The following is a 27434-nucleotide window of genomic DNA, read 5'->3' on the forward strand; positions in this document are numbered from 1 at the left end:
CAAGAAAAAGGATATTAGTGGGAAAACAGTCAAAGTTCAAATTAGGTCTTTAGAGTAGCTAAAAGTATTGTGCCTACACTAATTTCCTGGTTTCAATAATTGCACTATGGTTATGTAAAATGTGAATATTAGGCATAGCTGGATAAAGGGTAAACAGGACTCCCTGTACTATTTGTGCAACTTTTCTATGTGTCTAAAATTATTTCAACATAAAAAGTTTAAACTATTTGATTTAAAAAAAAAAAAAAGAAAAGAAAGAAAAGCAGAGACATTACTTTGCCAACAAAGGTCTGACTAGTCAAGGCTATGGTTTTTCCAGTGGTCATGTATGGATGTGAGAGTTGGACGGTGAAGAAAGCTGAGCGCTGAAGAATTCATGCTTTTGAACTGTGGTGTTGGAGAAGACTCTTGAGAGTCCCTTGGACTGCAAGAAGATCCAACCAGTCCATCCTAAAGGAGATCCGTCCTGGGTGTTCATTGAAGGATTGATGTTGAAGCTGAAACTCCAATACTTTGGCCACCTCATGCGAAGAGTTGACTCACTGGAAAAGACCCTGATGCTGGGAGGGATTGGGGGCAGGAGGAGAAGGGGACGACAGAGGATGAGATGGTTGGATGGCATCACTGACTCGATGGACATGGATTTGGGTAAACTCCGGGAGTTGGTGATGGACAGGGAGGCCTGGCGTGCTGTGATTCATGGGGTTGCAAAGAGTCGGACATGACTGAGCGACTGAACTAAACTGAACTGAACTGAATACATAACCAATGGGTGGAGCAATGAGACAGAAAAATAGACTTGGGCCCTTAGATACAAAGTGACATAGTCTCTTAATTGTGAGCTATTCATTCATGAACCAACAACTTACTGAATGCCTAATACGTGGGGGACATATTAGAGGTACTGAGAGGAAACTATACTGAAGGACACTATTCCTTCAACCTCTGTACTGAAGGAATCTACAGTCCTTCAATAGTAGTTACTATTGTAGGCTCTGGAGAAAATTAAGTCTTAAAACCCTTCTTGTGTTTTCCTTTATGCTCAAAACCTAAGATGAGTGTCTCATTCTAAATGGTTAATGCCTCTTTCTGTTGGAAGGGACAAAAATGAAAATTCTCAAGACACTTCCCATAGACTATATTAAGCATTCAAGATAAATGCACTGGTAATTCAGCTCAAGGTACATAATTATCACTCAGAGATTGTTTTATAAAGCATGTCAGCAGATATATTTTTGAGTTAGAATTAAGTGCAAAAATCTTCTGGTTAAAACAGTGTTGTATTAGTGCCTTCCAGTTTTAGAGGAGTGGAGAAGGAAATGGCAACCCACTCCAGTATTCTTGCCTGGAGAATCCCATGGCCGGAGGAGCCTGGTAGGCTACAGTCCATGGGGTCGTGAAGAGTTGGACATGACTGAGGGACTTCACTTTCACGCATTGGAGAAGGAAATAGCAACCCACTCCAGTGTTCTTTCCTGGAGAATCCTGGGGACGGAGGAGCCTGGTGGGCTGCCGTCTATGGGGTCGCACAGAGTCGGACATGACTGAAGTGACTTAGCAGCAGCAGCAGTTTTAGAGGAGAATGAAAAATGTAGTTTTTTAGACTTTTGACAGTGGGGATTTCCTTTCAAAAGAATGTGACAATAAGTTGTATTCTAGAATTATCTTTTGATACCAAAAAAGAAACACACATTTGGCTTTCTTACATATCTGTAGACACAGAAAATTATGATTCCTTCACCCTAGTTAAATCAATCCTGATCATGGTACACATCATGCATTTGGGTAGTGGTTTCTCTCTGCAAGTACTTATTATGAGGTTAGCTCATCCTTCTGGCCAAAGATATTCTATGAGCTTCCTCTAACACAGTTTTATTTTGCCAGGTCAGTCACAGGCTACTGCTTGCTTACGGTTCAGGGTAGGAGGGTGTACTTACTTTTCTCACCAGGCTTAAGACCACATCGGTATATTACAAACACCATTTACCACAAATATTCTATGTTGTATCTCCAGTAGATAAGGAATTTTCAAAAACATAACTACAATGCTATTAATACACATAACAAAATCATAAATAATTCTCTTATCTCAGTTATATCTTGTTGACCACTGAAATCTGGCCCTTCCACAAGCCAATCAAATTCCTTTTCTATTTAAGACAATTCTATTCATAGAAAGACTTCAATTTTAAGTTGAAGTTTCTATCACTCATAACCTAAGTTATATGCTGAGTGTAATATCAGAAGAGTTTAAATTATTTGAGTAGGATACAGTTTTTTTTCAGATGAACATTGATAGTGTGCATTAACATGTAAGTAATGAATGTACTGCATAAAAACATTACATGAATAACTAATCCTTTATAGCTTTGTATTTCATGGGTTGTAAAATGCTTTTGCATACATTCCATTCACTGTTCACAGTTGCTGTATAAGCAGTGATTATCTCATCTCATATGGTAAGTGATTATCATCGGTGATTTATGTGAGGAAACTAAGATACACATTAATTAAGAGACTTTTCCAAAAATCAACAAAAGTGAGAGAAATGTTGTAATCAGAACCATCTTCCTCCTAACACTCCCTTTGGTTCCTATGAGTCTCTGCGAGTCACTAGTTCCAGGGCAGTAGGGCTTCCCTGGTGGCTAAGACGGTAAAGAATCCACCTGCAATACGAGAGACCTATGTTTTATCCCTGGGTTGGGAAGATTCCCTGGAGGAGGGCATGGCAACCCATTCTAGTATTCATGCCTGGAGAATCCCCATGGACAGAGGAGCCTGGCGGGCTACAATCCATAGGGTTGCAAAGAGTCAGACATGACTGAACAGCTAAGCACAGCACAGGAGTGTCTAACAAAAGTTGTAAGTAGGTTAATAAGGTGTATGAAGAACAATTCAAGTGTGTGTGTGTGTAGTGTGTTTCATGAATAGCTTCTATTTAAAAAATCTGGCAAAAATTTCCAACAGAAAGTATTATTAATCCTTTTAAAGTGGTACTTCCCTAGCAGCATTTAGCTTTAATCTAGTGATCCAAGGTAAAGTCAACAAGTTTTCTTAAAAGACCAACATCCCAAGACCTTAAAATTAGACCTTTGCTTTCCAAAGTCTTAGCCAAGAAATCAGTGTGGTAAACTGTCTTCTCTGTTTATCTAATTTGGGAGGATGAAGGCCCATGCTGACCTGGCAGGATTTGAACTCATGGTTCCAGGAAGTCTAAATGAGCCAAAGATAATACTTGGCCATGGATCATTACCCCTGTCGGAGAACAGGCAGAGCTTGAAGCTTGTGTACTCTGACAAAGTGTTTTAAGATAAGGGATTAAAATCCTCCCTAAAAGCAGAGTCTTGATGTCTGCCTTCATGCAATAGGTAGATCGTTCCAGAATACGTCTATAAAGTATTTGAGATACTCTTCATAGGATGGAATAAGGAACTTATTTACCTGTGACAGAAAAAAAAAAGAAAAAAAAGACAAGCAAACTGTTCTTCCCTATGTTAAGAAGAGTAAGGCCAGAGTGAGAGATGAGTTTCATACTACTCTAAGAAATCATTAAAAAGAAGTAATTTTCTCCTCCCTCAGGCTCTGCGGTAAAGTGGTTCGAGTCAGAACCTAAGAGAAGACTAGCAGCTTCTGTTTGCAGCTTAGATAATCATTTCCTGCTTGTCCTTAGGCACATTGCCTCATCAGTTTGGGGAGCCTTGATTAAGAGTATCTCAATTTACCCATCTAAAATAATAGCTGCTTTATCAAGCATATTACGGGATTTAATTAAAGCCTGTGAAGGGTAATGAGATCCTTAGATAAGACCCTGTGTAAACACTAAGTAACGTATGTCTGTACATACTCGCCATGTACAAATATAGGCCTGGTTCTACCAAACTGAATTTTCTGGCAAAGTTGTTTCCTTCATCACATCAATATGCCTCACACCGGCTTTGTTGTCCCACACTTAGAACATAAATTCCTCCAGGCCAGTATTCTCCAAGGATTGCCAGATGCTTAGGTAAGACACCTTGCTGCTGCTGCTGCTGCTAAGTCGCTTCAGTCGTGTCCGACTCTGTGCGACCCCATAGACGGCAGCCCACCAGGCTCCCCTGTCCCTGGGATTCTCCAGGCAAGAATACTGGAGTGGGTTGCCATTTACTTCTCCAGTGCATGAAAGACACCTTGGTGAGGTGTTAAATGCCATAGCTAATGTCAGGTCACCTGTCTGGCTGCAATATTTCCCAAATTTCAGGCATTCATTTCCCAGATTCACAATTTTACTATTTCTGCTTACCATAGTTTACTTAATATCTTTAAACTGAGATAGTTTTTGTTTGAAAAGTTTATTTAAAACATATTTTATGTGATCTTTATTTATAGAAAACCAGTGTTTCCTAACATATACTTATCTACATATGGTGATGGTTTAGTCACTAAGTCATGTCTGACTCTTGTGACCACATGGGCTGTAGCCCACCAGGCTCCTCTGTCCGTAGAATTCTCCAGGCAAGAATACTGGAGTGGGTTGCCATTCCCTTCTCCAAATCTATGTATATATCTATTAAAATTTTAAAGGTTTACTTGTGTTATTTTAAAATTATCTTGCATACCACTAGTTTATGCATATCACATTTAGATGAGGTCAAAAGTAAAGATAATTCAAAAGTAAAGATAATATATATATAAAACACATTTTGATGCTATTCTTTTAGGCAGCTTTATCAACAAGCTACTGGAGTATAACAAACTCGTCCAAAACTCAGAGGCTTAGAACAACACTTATTTATTATTACTGAAGTGTCCATGAGTCAACTGGACAGTTCTGATGGTCAAGGTCAGATGTACCTGATTTGTCTGGCTGACTTATGTGTTCCTGGCCAGCTGGCAGGTTGGCTGGGACTGGATGGGCTAAGATGGCTTCATTCACATCTCTAGTGGTTGTTTGTGTTTTGCTTTGGAGTAATGCACTGACTGGAGGGCTTGCCAAATGGCACAGTGGTAAAGAATTAAAAAATATGTGGGTTCGATTCCTGGATCAGGAAGATCCCTTGGAGTAGGAAATGGCAACCCACTCCAGTATTCTTGCCTGGAAAATTCCATGGACAGAGGAACCTGGAGGGCTACAGTCCATGGGGTCACAAAGAGATGGACATGACTGAGCACAGAGTATACACACAATGAACTGACTGGACCACATATCTTTTCTCATCCAATAGGATATATAGGCTATACTAGATTTATTCCCAAGTTTCAAGGTTCCAAAAGAAAGCAGAGCCATAAGGCCTGTTGAGACGTAGCTGGGATCCAGAACAACTTTCCTTTCAGCACATTTTATTGACCAAAGAAAACTGCAATTCTAGCCCACATTTAAGCAATAAGAAAATAGACTCTGCCTTCTCATAAGTAAAGAGTGTACTGAGTCAAAGAGGCGTAAAGACCTATAGCCATTTTGTGGTAGGTTTAACTCTTGTTCGGTTTTAGCTTAAGAAAATATTAAAATGAGTGAGCCTTTCTTGAATTCACGTGAAGTGAAGGAGGAAAAATGACATGGATTTGGGAAACTTGGCTCGTGGACTCACTGTATATAGTATGTGACCTTGGCCAACTCTTCCCCAAAAAATAGAAGAAAAGAGAACATTTCCCAACTCAGTCTGACTCCAGAATTACTGTGATACCAAAACTTGACAAAGACATCATAAGAAAAGAAAACTGCAGCTTATATCTCCTATGGATAAGACATAAAATTCTCCATAAAATACTAGAAAACTGAATCCAGCAATACAAAAAAAGAGTATACATTATGATAAAGTGGGATTTATCCCCAAAATGTAAGTTTGATCTAATATCTAAGAATTTAATGTAATGTACTATCAATATATCAACATAACCCAGGGCAAAAAACATGTGATCATCTTAGAAAAAGCATTTGACAAAAGTCAAAACCCTTTAGGACAAAAAACTCAATAGACTAGGAGCAGAAGGGAATTCTTCAACCTGATTAAGGGCATCTGCAAAAAAATAAAAGAGTGCATAGTTAACATTATCCTTAAAGGAGAAAAACTGAAAGCTTTCCACCAAAAATCAGGAACAGGACAAGAATATCCATTTATGCCACTTTAAATAAAATATATACTTGAGTTAGGAAATTAGGTGAGAAAAAGTCATTTAAATTGAACAGGATATAGTAAAGCTATCTCTATTTGCAGATTACATGATCTTGTATGTAAAAAATTCTAAAGAATTAAAAAAATATTAAAATTAATAAATGAGTTCAACAAGTTTAAAGGACACAGATCAATATACAAAAATCATTCATATTTTTTATACAGTTAAGTTCAGTTCAGTTCAGTCGCTCAGTCGTGTCTGACTCTTTGCGACCCCATGAACCGCAGCACGCCAGGCCTCCCTGTCCATCACCAACTCCCGGAGTCCACCCAAACCCATATCCAGAGTCGGTGATGCCATCCAGCCATCTCATCCTCTGTCGTCCCCTTCTTCTCCTGCCCTCAATCTTTCCCAGCATCAGGGTCTTTTCCAGTGAGTTAGCTCTTCGCATCAGGTGCCCAAAGTATTGGAGTTTCAGCTTCAACATCAGTCCTACCAATGAACACCCAGGACTGTATCCTTTAGAATGGACTGGTTGGATTTCCTTGCAGTCCAAGGGACTCTCAAGAGTCTTCTCCAACACCACAGGTCAAAAGCATCATTTCTTCGGCGCTCAGCTTTCTTTCTAGTCCAGCTCTCACATCCATACATGACCACTGGAAAAACCATAGCCTTGACTAGACGGACCTTTGTTGACAAAGTAATGTCTCTGCTTTTTAATATTAGGAAGGGACAAAATGAAAATGACATTAAGAAATGAATTCCATTTTCATTAGCATCAAAAAGAATAAAACTCTTAGGAATAAATTTATCAAAGTAGTAAGAATTTTCACTCTGAAAACTATAAAGCATTACTGAAAGAAATCAAAGAAGACATAAATAAATAAAAAGTTATTCCATATTCATGGGCTGGAAGATCTAATGTTATTAAGATGACAGTACTCCCCAAATTGATCCACAGACTCAGTGCAATCCTATTCAAAATCGGAGTCTTTTTTTGTGTGTGTGTGTGGAAATTGACAAGATGAAGCTAATATTTATATAAAAAAATCAAGGAGTTTATAGTAGACAAAACAACCTTGAAAATTAGAGCATATTTGAAGAACTCACATCAATTTAAAAATTTACTACAAAGCCTTTAATTAAGACAGTGTGGTACTAACATAAGTATAAATATATACATCAATAGAGAGGGTTGAAAATCTGGAAAGAAACCCTCACAATTACAATAAATCAGTTTTCTACAATGCAACATAGAGAATTCAAGGAGGTAAAATGAATCTTTTCAACAAATGATGCTAAGACAACTTGGTATCCACATGTGAAAAAGTGAAGTTGGACCCCCTCTCTCATCCCATATACAAAAATTAACTGCAAATGGATCACAGACTTAAATATAAGAGATGAAACTGTGAAAGTTTCAGAAGATAACATAGGACTAGATCTTTTTGACTTTGTTAGACAATAGATTCCTATATACGACACCAAAAGTACAAGCAACATGGGCTTAATCATAATTAAAGCTTTGTATTGAAAGAATGCAATCAAGAAAAAGGAAAGATAATAACCCACAAACTGAGAGAAAATCATATATTTGATAAGGGACTTGCATCTGAATTATAGAAACAAAAATTCTTACTATTCAAAAAATAAAATGACAACCCAATTAAATAATGGATACATGATCTGAATGGACATTTCTCTGAAGAAAATATGCAAGTAGCCAATGAGCATATGTAATGATCTTTAAATATTAGGTAAATGCAAATGAAAATTATAATGAGATATCATTCAACACCCATTAAGATGGCTATAATAAAAAGACCAGACAATAACAAGTTGGCAAGGATATGGAGAAGTGAGACTCCTTACACACTAATGGTGAGAAATTAAAATTTTGAAGACACTCTGAAAAATGGTCTGGCAGTTCCTCAAAAGATTAAGCAGAGTTACTGTACTATGTGATCTTATAATTCCTCTCCTAGATACATACCCAAGAGAAATGAAAATATATGTCCACACAAAAATTTATCTATCAGTGTTCATAGCAGTTTGTTTCTAATGGCCAAAAAACAGAAACAACTCAAATGTCCATCAGCTGGTAAACGGATATGTAAAATGTGATATGTCTATCCATAACATGGAATATTCCTGAGCCATAAAAAGAAATAATATGTTACAGCATGAATAAACCTTGAAAACATTGTGCTAAGTGAAAGAAGTGAGTCAAATGACCAAGCATTGTATAATCCCATGTATATGAAATGCCCAGAATAGGCAAATACATAGAGACAGAAATTAGACTAGTCATTGCTGAGAGGTGGAGGATTTGGTTGTAGTGGGTGGGGAATAACTCTTCATTCATACTGATTTCTTTTGCGAGTGATGAAGATGTGCTAAAATTGTGGCGATGGTTACAGACTTTTGAATATACTGAAAACCATGGAATTGTACATTTTAAATGCGTGAATTGTGTTATATGTGAATTATATCTCAAGAAGTTTATATACAGAAGAGAATATGCTAACTCTAAGAGGATGGCTGATGAACAGCTACAACAAGAATAACAAAACATGCCTGGGGTTATATTTAGCTCACATATCACCAATTTGTCCTTTAGGATTTTCGTTTTATGTCAGAGAAGTCTCACTCAGAAACAAAGGGATTAATGTTCAGTATGTAGGACCAACATGTGACTGGAGTTGATTACATATCCATCTATCTATCTGTCTAAGCTGATCAACATTGTGAGGAAATGAGGAACAAAAGTTATGCCTAACTGACTCAGGTAGACAAGAAGAAAGAGTTGGTTGCTAATTCCAAACCTAACACAGTCTAAAGACTAAAGTTGCCTCCTTAGCAAGGACACCTGATCTTCTGAACTGAGATGGAAAGAACGTCTTGTGATGAGCAAGAAGTGTGCGCTTCAAATAGGATCGGGTACAAATTCAGGCTCTGTCTACTGTCACTGTAACCTCAGAATTCCTGGGCCTCAGTTGTCTTATCTATAAAGGAAGACAAATTTGAAAAATTTGAGAGGACTGTTAAAATATGGTTATAAAATGCCTAGCCTGTTAAAGGTACTCAGAAATTAATTTTTTTTTTTCCTTTTATGGCAGGAAACCTAGCCAGAGTGTAAGATGATACAAAATACAAGAAAATAGTTCTTTAAATTCATTAGCATAGACCCAAATATATCATACTGTGCTGCACTGGCATTCCTTCCTTTAAAAAAAATCACCAGTAACACTCCCCCTATATTCTGCAGGAAGCATAGTTTACTATCAACATGATAGTATTTGATTGAGAAAATCATGTTACTACTATTTCATTTAAAGGGGAAAGGAAAACTCCCTACCACTGCTATTACTGCTACCAAATAGCATCAACCCACAGCTTCGGGATTTCAAAATAAGTTGAATAGGAAGGATAAAGAAAATTATTTGCCCAGAAAAAGTAAAATTCAGATTCAAACCTAAATGTAGTCCCAAACCCTATGAGTGCAGTCAAGTTCTGCAAAGGAGAGGAACAAGGTATTCCAGGAGAATACAGAACAAGAGGACCTCGCTTGGTCCAGCTGGCTCTTAAAGTAGCTACATCACTGTTTTTGCTTCCTCCAACCCCTCCCCACCAAATGGTTTGAAACTGGCCTTTGTGAAGTTGGTCTTTCAAATAATCATTTGCTGTCTCTAAAAAGTTTTAAATGGCTGTTTTGGTAAAAGTGAAATCAATATTCTTTCAGCCTGGGCTTTTAGCAGATAATGTCTCCCCGTAAATCAGGGGCATAATGACACTGGAATAATTCATTATCTCATTACATTTACATATGATGTGCCACATTGTTCTGAGGTGAAGGTTATCTTCCCTGCCTGGAATTCCATCCAGAAACAAATAAAAACCAAGGAACCTGATGATTTTGTGGTCCGTTTATAGATGCTATTGTGGATCAGTTTTCTGTCCATCAGCTACTTTTTCTTTACAGCCCTTCTGTGCACACACTGCAGGAATATATCCTTCCAGCCTAAGAATTTCAATAACCTTTAAAACTTTGTGAAAAGGCGCCTGTCTGGGTTGAAAATGTTTTCTGTACTCTGGACTTCTTTTTATATCTGTGCCAGTTCCAAGGTCATTAGTAAAAATAGTCAATATTTATTGAGCACCTACTATGTTTCAAGTATGACCCTGGATGCTGGGAGATATATATAGATAGATAGATAGATAGATAGATAGATAGATAGATATAGATATAGATACACACACATATATATATATATGAATTTGTCTGCTGTCGTTGAGCTTAGCATGGTATGGGGAAAGATGACAAAGAACTCTTCACAAATATTCATACCATCTTTGCTAGTAGTAAGGATGCTATTGATGAAGGACCCTCTAGACTGGTATAGTAGGGCATAGATTATGGAAGGCAGCCCTGAGAGTGGTGTTTAGGGTAACATCTAACAGTTAGATATTGCAATCACAGAATTCCAGACAGAAGGAACATCATACCACTTCAGTTCAGTCTCTCAGTTGTGTCCGACTCTTTGCAACCCTGTGAATCGCAGCACGCCAGGCCTCCCTGTCCATCACCAACTCCCGGAGTTTACCCAAACTCATGTCCATAGAGTCAGTGATGCCATCCAGCCATCTCATCCTCTGTCATCCCCTTCTCCTCCTGCCCCCAATCCCTCCCAGCATCAGGGTCTTTTTAAGTGATACCACTTAATCACTGATATAAATAGGAGAAGGAATGAATGAAAAGGCAATAACCAAAAAGTGATCTAATAAATAAATAGCTCAGATAACGGCTCTAAATTTTGAGGACCTACTCTTTTTCTACTCAAGGAGAATTGAATTAGTAAAATGTCAGTGAAGGCCTGGGTTGGCCTGTGGCATTACCCCTTCACCTCCAACTCGTACCACTTATACAGACTGCTAAAATCCTGACCTGGATAAAGTACTTAGAGAAAAACAGACCTGAGTGTGAGTTTCAGAGTTACACCTTACGGATGACTTGGTCCATGGTTTCCTTGGGTGAGTTTCTTTCTTAATCACAATGTCTTCCATTGTAAAATGGGAATTACATATGAGATCCTCTTAAGGCTGCTGTGAAGATAAGAAGAGATCATGAATGTTCAAGCAGAAAAATACAGGCGTTAAGAAGCTAGGCTGGGTTTCTGAGCAGATTGCATTTGAATCTCTGCTGGGCCACCATTTAGCCATGTGACGTTGGGCAAGTTTCATAATAGTTACGCTATAACACAGCATGCTCGCTTGTGTGCATGCTATGTTGCTTCAGTCATGTCTGACTCTTTGCAACCCCATGGACTGTAGCCCGCCAGGCTCTCTCTACATGGGATTCTTCAGGCAAGTATACTGGAGTGGGTTTCCATGCCCTCCTCCAGGGGATCTTCCTGACCCGGGGATCAAACCTGTGTTTTTTACATCTCCTGCCTCGACAGATGGGTCCTTTACCACTATCAGCATCTGGGAAGCCCTATAACACAGCATATGTGTTCCTAAAAATCACCGTGCTTTGCAAAAGTGGGCAAAAGACAAACCACAGAGCTTATGGAGAAAATCGAGGCTAGGGCCACAAGGCAAAAACTTGTCAGTGATACATAAAAAAAAGAAAACATAGTCTAACAACAGTAGACAGTTTACATGCTTTCAGTAGCTAGGAAATACATTAATCCTATAAATACTGCACTTTGCCCTGAAAAGGATCAGGAGTTTGCTTGTGGGTGCTGAATGGGCTGCAATTTTTGAACACTTATGAAGTGGTGGAAGCAGATTTATCAGAAATGGGACAGAAAGTTGTAGCACCAGATGTAGACAGTGTGGCTTGTAATACCTGTGGTGAACTGAGATGGATGGGGAATACTTCAGAGATGTGCAGGTGTGTGTTTTGCATATTTTCGTGCAGTCCACTTTAGCCAAGTGTAGGTTCTGCATTCACCCAGTGTTTTTCGCAGTGAGTATTGAGCATCCACAAACACGGGGATCACAAATTCACATTAGGTTCAACCTGTCCCCTAAAGTATCAGTTAGGTTGAAACACATGCGCACTGTAGCAGAACCGAGTGTGTGTATCTCTTGCTCTGCCTCAGTTCTCCCATCTGTATAAATGGGGATGATCCTAAAGCCAAACTCTAGGGATTATGATCTTTTTGTCTAATGGTAGGTTAAAATGAAATTTTCTTTTGTTTTAAATTTTTGATGGAAGATAATTGCTTTACAATGTGTTTCTGCTGTACAACAACATGAATCAACTGTAAGTTTATATATATCTGCTCCCTCTTGACCCTCCCTCCTGGATATTATGATCTTAACTACACCAGATGTTGCCATTATAAAATGCCTAGTACTGGGCCTGACACATAGGTATGGTTCCTTTTCCCTAAGCATGTGACATTTTATGTTGTTTTAAATTTGATTTTGACTAGAAGCCAAGCACTGCTTCTATTGAGTGAAGGTTGACCTTGTTGTCAACAAAGCTTGACAGGAGCACATGCTCCTGAACCCTCACGATACGTGCACAGAGTCTTCCTGCTCCTCAAAGAAATAGGCCTGATGAGGGAGACTGTAGGTCACATTTTTATGGGGAGGAGGGAGAGAGAAGAAATGGCTTCTATGGACTCGGGGAAGGGCCTCAGACCACCAGGCAAGTGCTTCACAACTCACCTCAAGGGGAGTCCTGTTAGCTATGGCTTCAGCTCCAGGTGTTTTTGCCTGTGGGCTAGGGTGAATCACCTAAGCGCTCTTTCGCTGTAATCTGCTTCTTGGTGACTCTGCACACTGAGCTTGAGTTCCAGAGGTTTTTCTATCAATGATTACAGTTGGCTCAGCCTGTGCTAAAACCCAGATAGGTAATTTTATCTTTCATCTGTCCTCCTTTTGGGTAGTTGCAGACAGCTGGGTAGGAACAAATATAAGGGACCGTGACTCACAGGGTGGGGTGGGCTGAACTGGAAAACAGAGAGCACAGGCTTGCATGAGATGCATACCGGTTGCATGCAGGAAATTCGTGAGGCATGGGTGCAGGCTGCTGTGTGCACTTGTTTCCTGTAGTTTGCATTCAGGTGCATCTCCTGCAAGCTCCTGAGTCAGGTACACTGGCTGTTTCCATCCCCAGCTGTTTATGTTTAGGGGCCACAGAGCTGCCTCCTCCCTGGCCCTGATCCCCATAATGCCATCTCTTAGTTGATATGTCCTGTTGTCCTTCCAGGAGTGACTTCAACCCCAACACCTCCATGCCTCTTTCTCTCATCACTTCTGACTCTGAAAGCATCCCCCAAACAGTTATCATTAGCTTCTCGATACTTTGTCTTGTTCATCTCTGTGACCTCCAGCTCTCTGATTGCTGTGTTTTATTGTACCCACATCTCCTATCACCTCAACTCAGAACAGAATGCTGGCATGATTAAGAGCAACAGACTCTGGAGACAGACAGATCTGGGCTGAAATTCTACTACTTCTGCTTAGAAGTGGAAAGATTCTTCATTTTTCTAAATTTTAGTTCTCTTATCTACAAAATTGGAGAAGTAATACTTTTATCTTTGGTGTTGCTCTAAGGATTAAGCAACATAGTATCTTTGAAACACTCAACATAGACTAAATACTCCATAAATGTAGCTGTTGTGATCATCAGCAAGTTTAACTTCTTCCAAACAATGGGAGTGGCTTCATGGAGCTAAATCCACCCAGAAGGAAATGCACAAATATTTATCAAATGAATGAAATGATCACTTGTCATTAATGTTGAATGTTCCACTTCATATATTTTTAGGTGAATGTTTCATTTATTAATTCTTATGAATTGTCCCATCTGTGTCAGGCAAGAAAGTGGGGATAGGAATAAACAGGATAGATAGTCACTGCCCTCCTGGAATCTTAAATGTAGCAGAAGAAATGAGTTACAGGGAATTACCTATCCTTGATTTCCCCCCCTAGGAAATTGTCTCGTGATGATTTTTGGCATTACTGTGCCAAAATCTATATTTTGACTAGCAAAATGATGCATTACGTAGGCAAAATACTAATGAAATAATGTGCAAACACCAAATGATGAGCCCTGGAAATAAATTAGACAATATCACTAAAAGTCAGCTGCCAAAATGGTCTGCATCTTGACCTTGGCTTTCATGAGGTTTACAGTCTGTAGGGTTTTGCATTTGAATTAGAGGCTGCCTTACTGGATTCCCTATTTAACATAAAGGTCCTAGTCACATTCAAGAAACAGAGATGAATGGTTTGGTAATGAAGGGATTAGCTGAAGTGAAAGGACATATATCATGTAGAACAGTGTTCCTCAAAGTGTGCATTCCTGGGGACTGTACCCAGTATTTTTTTTTTAAACAAGTATCTTCAGTTAATTCTAACATAGGTAGTATACATAGACCACAGTTTGAGATGTATTGCTTTAGAGAAAGTAGGTAGATTGGTTTCTGAGTCGTAAGTTATAAGTTCAAAATTGAGATGAGTTAAAGTACCAGGGACTATGAATTGAGATCAGAGTAAATTTGTACTGTGGGAATATTCAGGTGACATAATGACTTGAAAGTTTGAATTATAATCTAGGACACTCAAAATTTGCATTTTCACAAGTCCAGAAAAGTATTAAATCTACTTGCCCAGATTTTTACTTTATTAACTCAACCTCAATCCACAATGCCTCTATAAAACTTTGTTAACAGAAATACTGAAAAGACTGCTCTTAAGAAATTTACAGTTGATGTGGAACTTTGTTCATATGAAACTTTTAAATATCAGCATGGGTTGGCAGGTAACTTCTTGTTAACGTGAGCCCCAGAAATAATGCATGTAATGGGAATTCAGAAGTAGAAGGAATCTAGTCCAGCTAGAAGGGTTAGTGTCAATCCAAATATATATTATCATGTGTAAAATAGCTAGTGGGAAGTTGCTGTATAACAGGGAGCTTAGCCTGGTACTCTGTGACAACCTGCTGCTGCTGCTGCTAAGTCGTTTCAGTTGTGTCCTACTCTGTGCGACCCCACAGATGGCAGGCCACCAGGCTCCTCTGTCCCTGGGATTCTCCAGGCAAGAACACTGGAGTGGGTTGCCATTTCCTTCTTCAAAGCATGCATGCATGCTACGTCGCTTCAGTCATGTCCGACTCTGTGCGACGCTATGGACAGCAGCCCTCCAGGCTCCTCCGTCCACGGAATTCTCTAGGCAAGAGTACTGGAGTGGGTTGCCATTTCCTTCTCCAGTGCATGCATGCATGCTAAGTCGCTTCAGTCGTGTCCAACTCTGTCCGACCCCATGGACAGCAGCCCACCAGGCTCCTCTGTCCACGGAATTCTCTAGGCAAGAGTACTGGAGTGGGTTGCCATTTCCTTCTCCACTGTGGCAACCTGGAGGAGTGGGAAAGAGTTTCAATAGGGAGGGGATATACATACACTTCCAGCTGATTCATGTTGTTGTACAGCAGAAACAAGCATAACATTGTAAAGCGATTAACCTCTAATTAAAAATAAAGTTTAAAACAGATGAGAGAATGAGTTTACTAAGCTCTAAAAAGGATGAAGTATGTATCTTCGAAGAAGGTGAGAACAGGGCATTCCCGATATGAACCACAGTATGAATTTGCAGAAATGCGTAGGTGTTTCCATTAGACTTTGGTTCTCAAAGGGAGCATAACCACTAAGAGGTTTTTTGAAAATTTGTGGGGACTATTTGGGTTGTCACATTTGAGAGGATACTACTGGCATTTAAGTGGGGATGGTAGGTGTGTAATATAGACACACAAAATGAGAAATTTTCCCAAACCCTGTATGATTTTCACATATTCTGTTGGACATTTGATTGGAAAACCTGCATATGATTATCTTATGTAGAACCTAGACTAAAAAAGATGTTAGATAGATAGAAAGATAATGGTTTAATAATATACTTTTTTCCAGGAATGCATCTACAGAAGGTAGGTTATAGTTCATTACCTTCAGAGATTAACCAAGCATTGTTCACCATTTCAGAAAATCGTGTGATTGATGGCAATACAAACATGAAAATTTGGGTTTTGGTATCATTTTGAGTTTGTAGCTGTCATACTCATGGTAATTCTTTGCGTGTATATATGAATATATGTGTTTGGTTCTCATTTCAAAATGTTAAATGGAAAAGGAAAGAATGGCTACATCCTGTGAGTACTGTAACTTTTCTTAAATCCACAATGATTTGATATGAGGCTGAAGCATCAGTATATCTTTTAGTATAATCATGCCTGGGCACTTATATTTTAAAATGTGTTATAGTAATTAATTAGTTTTTAATTAAATTTTTTTCTTGGTCCTCTGTAATGTACTGGGTCATCATGTTATTTAATATTTTTCAAATTATGTGTATAGGTTGGTTTTGTTAGCAACTGACGAAAGTGAAAGAGGAGAGTGAAAAAGTTGGCTTAAAGCTCAACATTCAGAAAACTAAGATCATGGCATCTGGTCCCATCATTTCATGGGAAATAGATGGGGAAACAGTGGAAACAGTGTCAGACTTTATTTTTGGGGGCTCCAAAATCACTGCTGATGGTGATTGCAGCCATGAAATTAAAAGACGCTTACTCCTTGGAAGGAAGGTTATGACAAACCTAGATTGTATATTTAAAGCAGAGACATTACTTTGCCAACAAAGGTCCGTCTAGTCAATGCTATGGTTTTTCCAGTGGTCATGTATGGATGTGAGAGTTGGACTGTGAAGAAAGCTGAGCGCCAAAGAATTGATGCTTTTGAAGTGTGGTGTTGGAGAAGACTCTTGAGAGTCCCTTGGACTGCAAGGAGATCCAACCAGTCCATCCTAAAGGAGATCCGTCCTGGGTGTTCATTGGAAGGACTGATGTTGAAGCTGAAACTCCAATACTTTGGCCACCTCATGCGAAGAGTTGACTCATTGGAAAAGACCCTAATGCTGGGAAGGATTGGGGGCAGGAGGAGAAGGGGACGCCAGAGGATGAGATGCTTGGATGGCATCACTGACTCGATGGACATGGGTTTGGGTAAACTCCGGGAGTTGGTGATGGACAGGGAGGCCTGGCGTGCTGCGATTCATGGGGTCGCAAAGAGTTGGACATGACTGAGTGACTGAACTGAACTGAACTGATTTGTAATAGAAATTGGATGTGAGGTTTGATAAGTATAAAAGCCTCCCGGATCAAGACATCAAGCCTGAGAATTACAAAGACACATTTGCTTAAATTCAGTGGTAGGGGTGAGGTCAGGGGCTAGGATGGGTTTGGTGAAGAAGTGAACCTTTGTTCAACCTTTGATCTTACCTCCCCAGGGCCACAGTAATATTTGCCCAGATATATCACTTTTTAGTAATCTATTTTAGCAACTGATAGAAAGGCCTTCTAATATTTTTTGCAATGCTTAAATAATGTATATCTCATATGCAACTTTATAGATAACAGACTTGGCCAAGAAAATGGCTGTTGTATTATTGCCTTATCAGCATTTTCAGTGGTTCAAAATGTTTTCCTCATGTTTAGAAACCACAACGTCAGACAGGTTTCCCCTAAGAAGATTTATCTGAATAAGCCATTTTAGTGATGAGGGAAGAACACAAGCCAACAGTTGCCCCCCTCCTTTTTTTTTTTTTGGTTTATGTTCTTAAGCTCCACAGAGCTTCTTTTTCCAAACTAAGTCAGTCTTCCCCCACCCACTGACAGATGTTTGATGCTTCCCAGAACTCCCTGCTTCTCCAGAAACTATCCCTCAGGCTGGTCTCAGGGCCACTGAAACCAAACTCTGGCAAGAGGGAGAAATCATATGTTTCCTTAAGGACGTAATGCAATGACAAGGCATGGGGCTACATGCCTAGCAGTTGGGGCTAGAAGTTGTTCATAAATGTTAGAAAACTGATGTCAGGGTAAATCCTAGGCCTGGTTTCTCCATGACAGATTATGCCAGGAGCAAATAAACGTACTGCTGTCACTTAGGAAACAAGTATCTTTTTATATGTCATCTTAAGAAACAAAAGAATAAAGCCATAAATCAAAAGTGATTGGTTATGGACACATGAGTTGTGTGTATTGCTGTTAGGTGTTTAAAAGAAGGATCATCTAGACCCTGTCACAAAGATCCCTGGTCATTATTTGAGATGAGGGCTATCTAACTTGAGGGATAAATTGCCAGGAAATAGCAAATGTGGTGCTCATTTTATGCTGGGATTGCAGCCAGATGCCATGTTTGCTGTTCTTCTGTCTGCAGGACCTGTTAAGAAGGAGCTGTTTACACCAAAAATGGTATGTTAAATAAATAAATAAATAGAGCACACTCATGGAAAGAACAGTTTTGAATCTGAAGTTTTGGTCTGAAGAAACAGCCATTTTCATCTAGGAAATGCTTTTTGTAATGTGATCCTCTCAGGAATTTCAATCTAAGAATCATTTTAGGAGGGCTGCCTAGTACTGAGTATATAAAATGGGGGGCCTCGTTTGGGTTTGGGTTTGGGTTTTCTAGAAAGCTATTTTGGCATCTCATAGACATTGACTAACATTTTCAAGTGGACAAGAGTCAACAGTATGATTGTGTTTAAGAGCTTGGGCTTTGCAGGCAAATAAACTTGAATTTGAAACTACAGGCTCTACTCATGAACTGGGCACCTTTGGGATGTTAATGTAAAAGCAACAGTGTATTATAAAGAAATGTTAGGCATAAATAAAATTAGAGAAAATGGTAAAATAAACTCTCATATACCCATCACCCTGCTTCAAAACTGTCAACATTTTGAGTAAGTTATTTAACCATGTTCTCGGCAGTAAAGTGAGAGTGATAATAATTCCCATGCCCAAGAATTCTTGTAAGGATTATAAAAGTAATAGTATATACAACCTTTTAGCCCAGAGGATGGCATGCAATAAATGCTCCAAAAGTTTATTCAAATGTAAACCAAGAGTATCCTTGGTTTAAATATGCAACCACCTATGCTGAATGAAAAGTAGAATCTTTGTGCTTTTACTGGCCTTTAGGAATTTCACAAAACATACTAGCCCTTAGTATGAAATGATTAGATCTTACATTTAAAAAGCAAACCCCCAAATAGTGCAGGCTTCTGATGCTTACCTAACTAGGTTTGAGTCTCAGTGAACATTCCACGTGACTCATGAAACACAAAAAAAGGTTCCTTAGGGTGATAACACTGTCCTTGATAAAACAACGGGTACAATAAAACAACAGGTTTATGGCTAGAAGATCTTACTCCAAGGAAAGAATATCTGTTTTCCTTAGATCTCAGGCTACCAGCACTAGGACTAAGAGTAGTCCTGCTGATTTCCTTTTGGCTGGTCTCAAAAGTCTTCACAGTAGCCAGCGAAAGCATTCATTTGGCACCAGAAATAGTTGTTGCACTCTGGTTAGAATGAGAAACTGTTTGCTGAGCTTCAATCTTCAGAGTGATTAATTTGCAGAAAGCTCCCATGTCAATTAGATGGGGCAGGCCTGCATGGAGAGGTGGTTGGGAAGACTCGTTTTGGAAGATGAAGAATGAGCTAGGAACCCATTTTGCTTTGCAGAGCAGCTTGAAAAATAAAAATAAGGTAGGGTAGTTTCACACTTCTTTTGTGGGGACCATTCTGACCTTCAGAGAGTTACTGGACAGGATAAATAAAGATGTGGAATTTTAAAATTCAGAATTCGAGGTTTTTAAATTTTGGACTCAACAGCAAGTTAATTTTAAAAGGAGAGTTATACTATAGACTACATGCTGTTAGATTTCAGATATGCCACTTAAACTTTAGATCTTTGATAAATTTCTTAACCCATTCTAGCGTCAGTTTCCTTGTCTATAAAATTGGGATGATAATATTTTCCCTTCCATGAGGTTTTTACCAGGGTAGAAGAGATAACACAGGTCAATGCATGCACACTGCTTTAAAATACTAAAAGTAAAGGCTTACATCATTACCATCACCATCATGATATTATTGTTTTTCTCATGAGTTGATTAGTAATGCTACTGGATGTGGTAGCAATGCTGAGTGACAGCATGTTACCTTTAACTTGGTAATAGCTGGATAATAAACTTGATATGGAAATCTTGATTCAGTATTTTCATTGTTTCCTTGCACCAAATTGCAAACAATCCAGGCATATATCAAATGTTTTCTCTTTGGCCATCTGATCTGTTAATTCTACTTGAAACAAGAGTCAAGGCTTATCTGGAAGAGTGGGAGTTTAAAACCAACAAGAAAGTCTGATTCTTTTGATTTTGATCCTAGCACAAGGCCTGTTACTAAGCAAGCATTCAAATCTGATTTGTTGAATGAATGAATAAATGAGTGAATGAAAACGATATACGTTTATGTTGTCTATTCCGGTATTTATTTTTTCCTTAAGAAACAGTGGTATGCCATGCTGTGTTTTTTTCTTATGTTTGATTTATCTGCATATCTAAACAAAACCAACCTGTTCAATTCATATATTTTCCCTTTGTTTAAAAATGCATCTCTTTGTTTTTATTTAATTAGAAGCTATGCATCAAAAACTTGGGAGTATTTTATCTTATTTTTTTAAATTATATTATTGAAGCATAGCTGATTTACAATGTTATATTAATATCTGCTGTACAGTACATGATTCAGGTATCCATACATTATACATTCTTTCTCATATTCTTTTTCACTATGGTTTATCACAGAATATTGAATATAGTTCCCTGCACCATACAATAGGACCTTGTTGTTTATTCTGTGTTTAATAGTTTGCATCTGCTAACCCCAAATTCCCAATCTATCCTTCCCCAGCTTCACTTCCTCTTTGAGAGTACTTTAACTACTTTTTTTTTTAGCTATTCTGGGTCTTCATTGCTTTTGGTCGGGTGGGTGGGAGCTGCACTTCCTTGCAGTGCTTGGGCTGCTCATTGCGGTGGCTTCACTTGTTGGGGAGCACAGGTTCTAGGCAAATGAGCTTCAGTATTTGCAGCACATGGGCTCAGTGATTGCAGCTCTCAAGCTCCAGAGTGTGGTCTCAGTAGTTGTGGTGCAGGGACTTTAGTTGCCCTGTGGCATATGGAATCTTCCCAGACCAGGGATCAAACCTGTGTCCCCTGCATTGGCAGGCAGGTTCTTATCCACTGCACCACTAGGGAAGTCTGTGCTCTGAGTTAGGTACAGTGCCTAACTCATGTTAAGCAATTAAAACATTATAATAGTGACTGCAGTGGACTGAGCAAACGTCAAGAAGGGTGAAAAGCGACTTCAACAAGATTTTTTTCTGGAGGAGTAGAATATTGATTGAAAAAGGACAATCCAAAGTGAATGATTTTAAAAATGTAATGGATTTTAAAGTTTTTTTTTTTTAAATGGACTAGTGTAGGAGAGCCCAAACGTATACTCAGGATTTAAGGATAAGTTTGGAAAACAATTACATTTTGTACGGTTGCTCTTCATCCTTCTTCATTTCAGTTCAGTTCAGTTCAGTCACTCAGTCACGTCCAACTCTTTGTGACCCCATGAATCGCAGTACGCCAGGCCTCCCTGTCCATCACCAACTCCCGGAGTCTACCCAAACTCATGTCCATCGAGTCAGTGGTGCCATCCAGCCATCTCATCCTCTGTCATCCCCTTCTCCTCCTGCCCCCAATCCTTCCCGGCATCAGGGTCTTTTCCAATGAGTCAACTCTTCGCATGAGGTGGCCAAAGTATTGGAGTTTCAGCTTCAACATCAGTCCTTCCAATGAACACCCAGGACGGATCTCCTTTAGGATGGACTGGTTGGATCTCCTTGCAGTCCAAGGGACTCTCAAGAGTCTTCTCCAGCACCACAGTTCAAAAGCATCAATTCTTCGGCGCTCAGCTTTCTTCACAGTCCAACTCTCAGACTACCGGAAAAACCATAGCCTTGACTAGACGGACCTTTGATGACAAAGTAATGTCTCTGCTTTTTAATATGCTATCTAGGTTTGTCATAACTTTCCTTCCAAGCAGTAAGTGTCTTTTAATTTCATGGCTGCAATCACCATCAGCAGTGATTTTGGAGCCCCCCCAAAATAAAGTCTGACACTGTTTCCACTGTTTCCCCATCCATTTCCCATGAAGTGATGGGACCTGATGCCATGATCTTAGTCTTCTGAATGTTGAGCTTTAAGTCAACCTTTTCACTCTCCTCTCTCACTTTCACCAAAAGGCTCTTCAGTTTCTCTTCACTTTCTGCCATAAGAGTGGTGTCATCTGGATATCTGAGGTTATTGATATTTCTCCCGACAATCTTGATTCCAGCTTGTGTTTCTTCCAGCCCAGAGTTTCTCATGATGTACTCTGCATATAAGTTGAATAAGCAGGGTGACAATATACAGCCTTGACGTACTCCTTTCCGTATTTGGAACCAGTCTCTTGTTCCATGTCCAGTTCTAACTGTTGCTTCCTGACCTGCATACAGGTTTCTCAAGAGACAGGTCAGGTGGTCTGATATTCCCATCTCTTTCAGAATTTTCCACAGTTTATTGTGATCCACACAGTCGAAGGCTTTGGCATAGTCAATAAAGCAGAAATAGATGTTTTTCTGGTACTCTCTTGCTTTTTTGATGGTCCAGCGGATGTTGACAATTTGATCTCTGGTTCCTCTGCCTTTTCTAAAACCAGCTTGAACATCTGGACATTCACGGTACGTGTATTGCTGAAGCCTGGCTTGGAGAATTCTGAGCATTACCTTACTAGCGTGTGAGATGGGTGCAGTTGTGCAATAGTTTGAGCATTCTTTTGCATTGCCTTTCTTGGGGATTTGGATGAAAACTGACCTTTTCAAGTCCAGTGGCCACTGCTTAGTTTTCCAAATTTTTGGAAATTTCCAAAAATTTCCAAATTTGAGAATCCCACCATGAACAGTATGAAGAGGCAAAATGATAGGATACCAAAAGAGGAACTCCCCAGGTTGGTTGGTGCCCAGTATGCTACTGGAGATCATTGCAGAAATAACTCCAGAAAGAATGAAGGGATGGAGCCAAAACAAAAACATTACCCAGCTGTGGATGTGATTGGTGATAGAAGCAAAGTCCGATGCTGTAAAGAGCAATATTGCATAGGAACCTGGAGTGTTAGGTCCATGAATCAAGGCAAATTGGAAGTGGTCACACAGGAGATGGCAAGAGTGAACGTCGACATTCTAGGGATCAGTGAACTAAAATGACTGGAATGGGTGAATTTAACTCAGATGACCATTATATCTACTACTGTGGGCAGGATTCCCTTAGAAGAAATGGAGTAGCCATCATGGTCAGCAAAAGAGTCCGAAATGCAGTACTTGGTTGCAATCTCAAAAATGATAGAATGATCTCTGTTCATTTCCAAGGCAAACCATTCAGTATCACGGTAATCCAAGCCTATGCCCCAACCAGTAATGCTGAAGAAGCTGAAGTTGAACAGTTCTATGAAGACCTACAAGACCTTTTAGAACTAATACCCAAAAAAGATGTCCTTTTCATTATAGGGGACTGGAATGCAAAAGTAGGAATTCAAGAAACACCTGGAGTAACAGGCAAATTCGGCCTTGGAGTACAGAATGAAGCAGGCAAAGGCTAATAGAGTTTTGTCAAGAGCACGCACTGGTCATAGAAAACACCGTCTTCCAACAACACAAGAGAAGACTCTACACGTGGACATCACCAGATGGTCAACACCGAAATCAGATTGATTATATTCTTTCCAGCCAAAGATGGAGACGTTCTATATAGTCAGCAAAAACAAGACTGGGAGCAGACTGTGGCTCAGATCATGAACTCCTTATTGCCAAATTCAGACTTAAATTGAAGAAAGTAGGGAAAACCACTAGACCATTCAGGTATGACCTAAATCAAATCCCTTACAGTTATCCAGTGAAAGTGAGAAATAGATCCAAGGGACTAGATCTGATAGAGTGCCTGATGAACTATGGACGGAGGTTCGTGACATTGTACAGGAGACAGGGATCAAGACCATCCCCATGGAAAAGTAATGCAAAAAAAGCAAAATGCCTGTCTTAGGAGGCCTTACGAATAGCTGTGAAAAGGAGAGAGGCAAAAAGCAAAGGAGAATAGGAAAGATATTCCCATTTGAATTCAGAGTTCTAAAGAATAGCAAGGAGAGATAAGAAAGCCTTCCTCAGCGATCAATGCAAACAAATAGAGGAAAACAACAGAATGGGAAAGACTAGAGATATCTTTAAGAAAATCAGAGATACCAAGGGAACATTTCATGCAAAGATGGGCTCAATAAAGGACAGGAGTAGTGTGGACCTAACAGAAGCAGAAGATATTAAGAAGAAATGGCAAGAATACACAGAAGAACTGTACAAAGAAGATCTTCACGACCCAGATAATCACAATGGTGTGATCACTCACCTAGAGCCAGACATCTTGGAATGTGAAATCAAGTGGGCCTTAGGAAGCAGTCACTTTATAATGTGCTAATTGCTTCACATGAAGTTGATTCTGTGCCCAATGGTTTATCCTTTACAACCGTATTTAGGGAAACTATACTTATCCTAATTTTATCCATGAATAATAGATGAGTCTTAGACAGACCGAGTCTCCTGTTCAAGGTTACACAGCTGGGAAGTTGTAGAGCTGAATTTTGTGTCCGAATCTAGCTGGCTGTGAATTCCAAACTTGAAGTTTGCCTTTGAACAGGGAATGATTTGGGTCAGGAAAAAAACATTTACTACCATAGACATTCAGATAGACTCCTCCTTTAAGTAAAAGACTTCTGTTATCTTTAACTTTCCATTGCTTTTACCTGCCACTGCCAAGTCAGAAAAATGAAAGAAGGGGGGCTCGGCATTCTTGAGATCACCTTTAATGAAAAATAAGAGATGAGATCTTTCTTGTTATAGAGTAGGTAAATTTTTTGCAACTATTTCATGGGTTGGTACAACAAGTTAAAAATGAATATGATACTTAAAAATGTAATGAGAGTAGAAGGCAAATTGAAGGGGTAGGAAGAATAAATGAGAGATTAAAAAAAGGAAAGGATGAACTCTTGATTCATTTGGCAGAAAATGGGGAGCAGAAGTAATCGGTTTGGACTATCAGTGGAGTGAGAGGAGATTGAAAATAATACCAAATGAAGGTTGGAGATGAAGCACTCTGTCTTTCCGACTTCTACTGTAAGCCTGGCCCTCACCTCTTCTCTCTCCCTTCACCATGTTACTTCTCATTATAGTGAGGTTCACCTTCTTAAATTCAATAGACACTCCTCATCTTCACTGACTCCTGAGAAGCATTTGCATTGTTGCTTCTTGTTGCCTCCCTTCCCTTGACTTCAGGGCACAATTCTCTTTGATTCGTGTCCTAATACTTCTTATCTCACTACTTTTTTGGCTCCCCTTCTACCTAGCCATTAAATAAATGTTGGAGGTCCTAAGGCCCTCTGCTTCTCTTATCCTAGTTTCTCTCCTTGGTGATTTCATCCACTCACATGGTTTACTATCACACATACACTCAGATGACTCACAATTTTTATCTCCGGTCTTGATCTCACCACTTAAATCCAGGCTCATAAGTCAGCTGTCTCAAAGATACCTCACAATCAGCAAGCCCAAGGCTGAACTCATTGTCTTCTCTTCCAAGTGTGGTCCTTGTCCAGAGTCTCTCAGTGAATGACACCAATGTCTGTCTGGTTGCTCAAGCAGAAACCAAGGATCTATTCTCTCCCATAACCATCCTATGTATCATCAAGTCCTATAAATTTCACCGTCCTAAATCTCTCTCAAATCCATCTGTTTCTCTCCATCTGCACTGCCATCACCCTAGTCCAAGTCACCATGATCTCTTTTCTAAATGACTGAAGTACACCTGCTGACTGTCTACCTGTTTCCACACTGGCCTCCCTACATAGTTATTTCTCCATCCTGTAACTAGTTCACCAGCAGCTCTAGTTTATATTTTATTTTTCAAAAGATAAATTTGGTCATATCATCTTTCTGCTGAAATTCTTGCATGATTTTTCATTCTCCTATGACAGAATAAAAAAAAAATTCATCTTCTGGCCCACCAGATACTGCATAGTCTAAGGTAGTCATTCTCAGACTGTAGTCTCAGAATGCCTCAGCATCACCCCAGTATGTGTTTTGAAATGCAGGGTTTTGGACCCCACCCCAAATGTCATGAATTAGAAAGTCTAGGAATAGAATCCAGAAGATTTAGCAAGTTCTCCAGATCATTCTGATGTGTATTCTCAGGTATGAAAACCACTACTCTAGAGTCTACTTACTCTTTTGGCTCTATTTAGCTTCTTGTTCTCACAATTCTAACCTCGACAGGCTCTTTTCATCCCCTCTCCACCTTCACATTATGTTTCTTTCTACTAGACGGCCTTTGAGCAATTCTTCTGTCTTCTTGAAAGCTTTTCTCTCTCCTATTTCCCTGGTTAATGTCTTACTCTTCCTTCAGGTTAGCTTAAGAAAGCTGACAATGACTGATCCCTCTTAATACTGTATACTACTCCTTTGTAGTGCTTAACACAATTGTATTTTTTTCTTATTGGTATGGTTTATTGATTAACATCTGTCTGCCCACTAGACTGTAAACTCCAGAAGAATTAGGACAGGATATGTTTTTGCTTGCTATTGTCTGCAATGTTTGGTACTAGAATAGAATGTGCTCAGATATCCGTTTAAGGAATGAATACACAAATGAATGAACATTTCCTTTCAGTATCTGGATACTGTTTGAGAGCACAGAAAGCCTGGAATTATCATAGTTAGCTTCTATTCTCTCATTCTCTAAAATGAAGATACCTACCTCAGGGGTTTGTTGAGACAATTAAATGAGATAATTCATGGACAAAACCTAGCAGTAGGCCAGGCACACAAGTCCTTGATCATTATTATCATCATCGTCATCATTATGACTTCACTGTTATTATCATTTCAGTTTCCAGAATCTCCCTGAATCAAAATTATGAAATGTAGCTAAAACTAAATAGTACAGTTCTTAACAAGGATATATATTTTTGAACTGTAAGATGAAAATCAATGCCTGTGCAATGTGTCATTTTTTTCCCCCAAAACTTCATCTCCCAAAATATTTGCTCCAGGAAATTCTGATTAACCTTGTTATTGGTTTCTAATATCATTCATTTATTTTCTTGGCAAATAATTACAGAGCACCTAATGCCCATTTAGGGTTCTGGAGATGTGTTAGTTACCAATACAGGTGTGTTCCTTATAGAGTTGACAGTCTAGTGGAGAGAAAGGTATAAACATTCCAGTAGGGGAACAGTTCACTACAGTGGCCATCAACGCTATGGAGTAGTACAAGGTCCCACTTGTGCGTGATCTCAGGAGGTTAAGCTTTAACAGGGAAGGGAGTTCTCATCTTGAGGCCCACCTTTGACTCTCAGGTAGAAGCTGCCTGTG

General features: G+C 39.3%; 1 long non-coding RNA gene across 1 annotated transcript; it reads left to right on the top strand.

Annotated features, from left to right (window-relative positions):
• Positions 1-3782: 3782 nt before the first annotated feature.
• On the top strand, positions 3783-6031 carry LOC145519806 (uncharacterized). The gene is made up of 2 exons (XR_014063938.1): positions 3783-4403; positions 5112-6031. It is a non-coding gene; the product is annotated as an uncharacterized LOC145519806 (long non-coding RNA).
• The last annotated feature ends 21403 nt before the right edge of the window (positions 6032-27434 follow it).

The sequence above is a fragment of the Giraffa tippelskirchi genome, chromosome 9, assembly GCF_054371585.1.
Source record: "Giraffa tippelskirchi isolate mGirTip1 chromosome 9, T2T-mGirTip1v1.2.pri, whole genome shotgun sequence".
Lineage (NCBI taxonomy): Eukaryota > Metazoa > Chordata > Mammalia > Artiodactyla > Giraffidae > Giraffa > Giraffa tippelskirchi.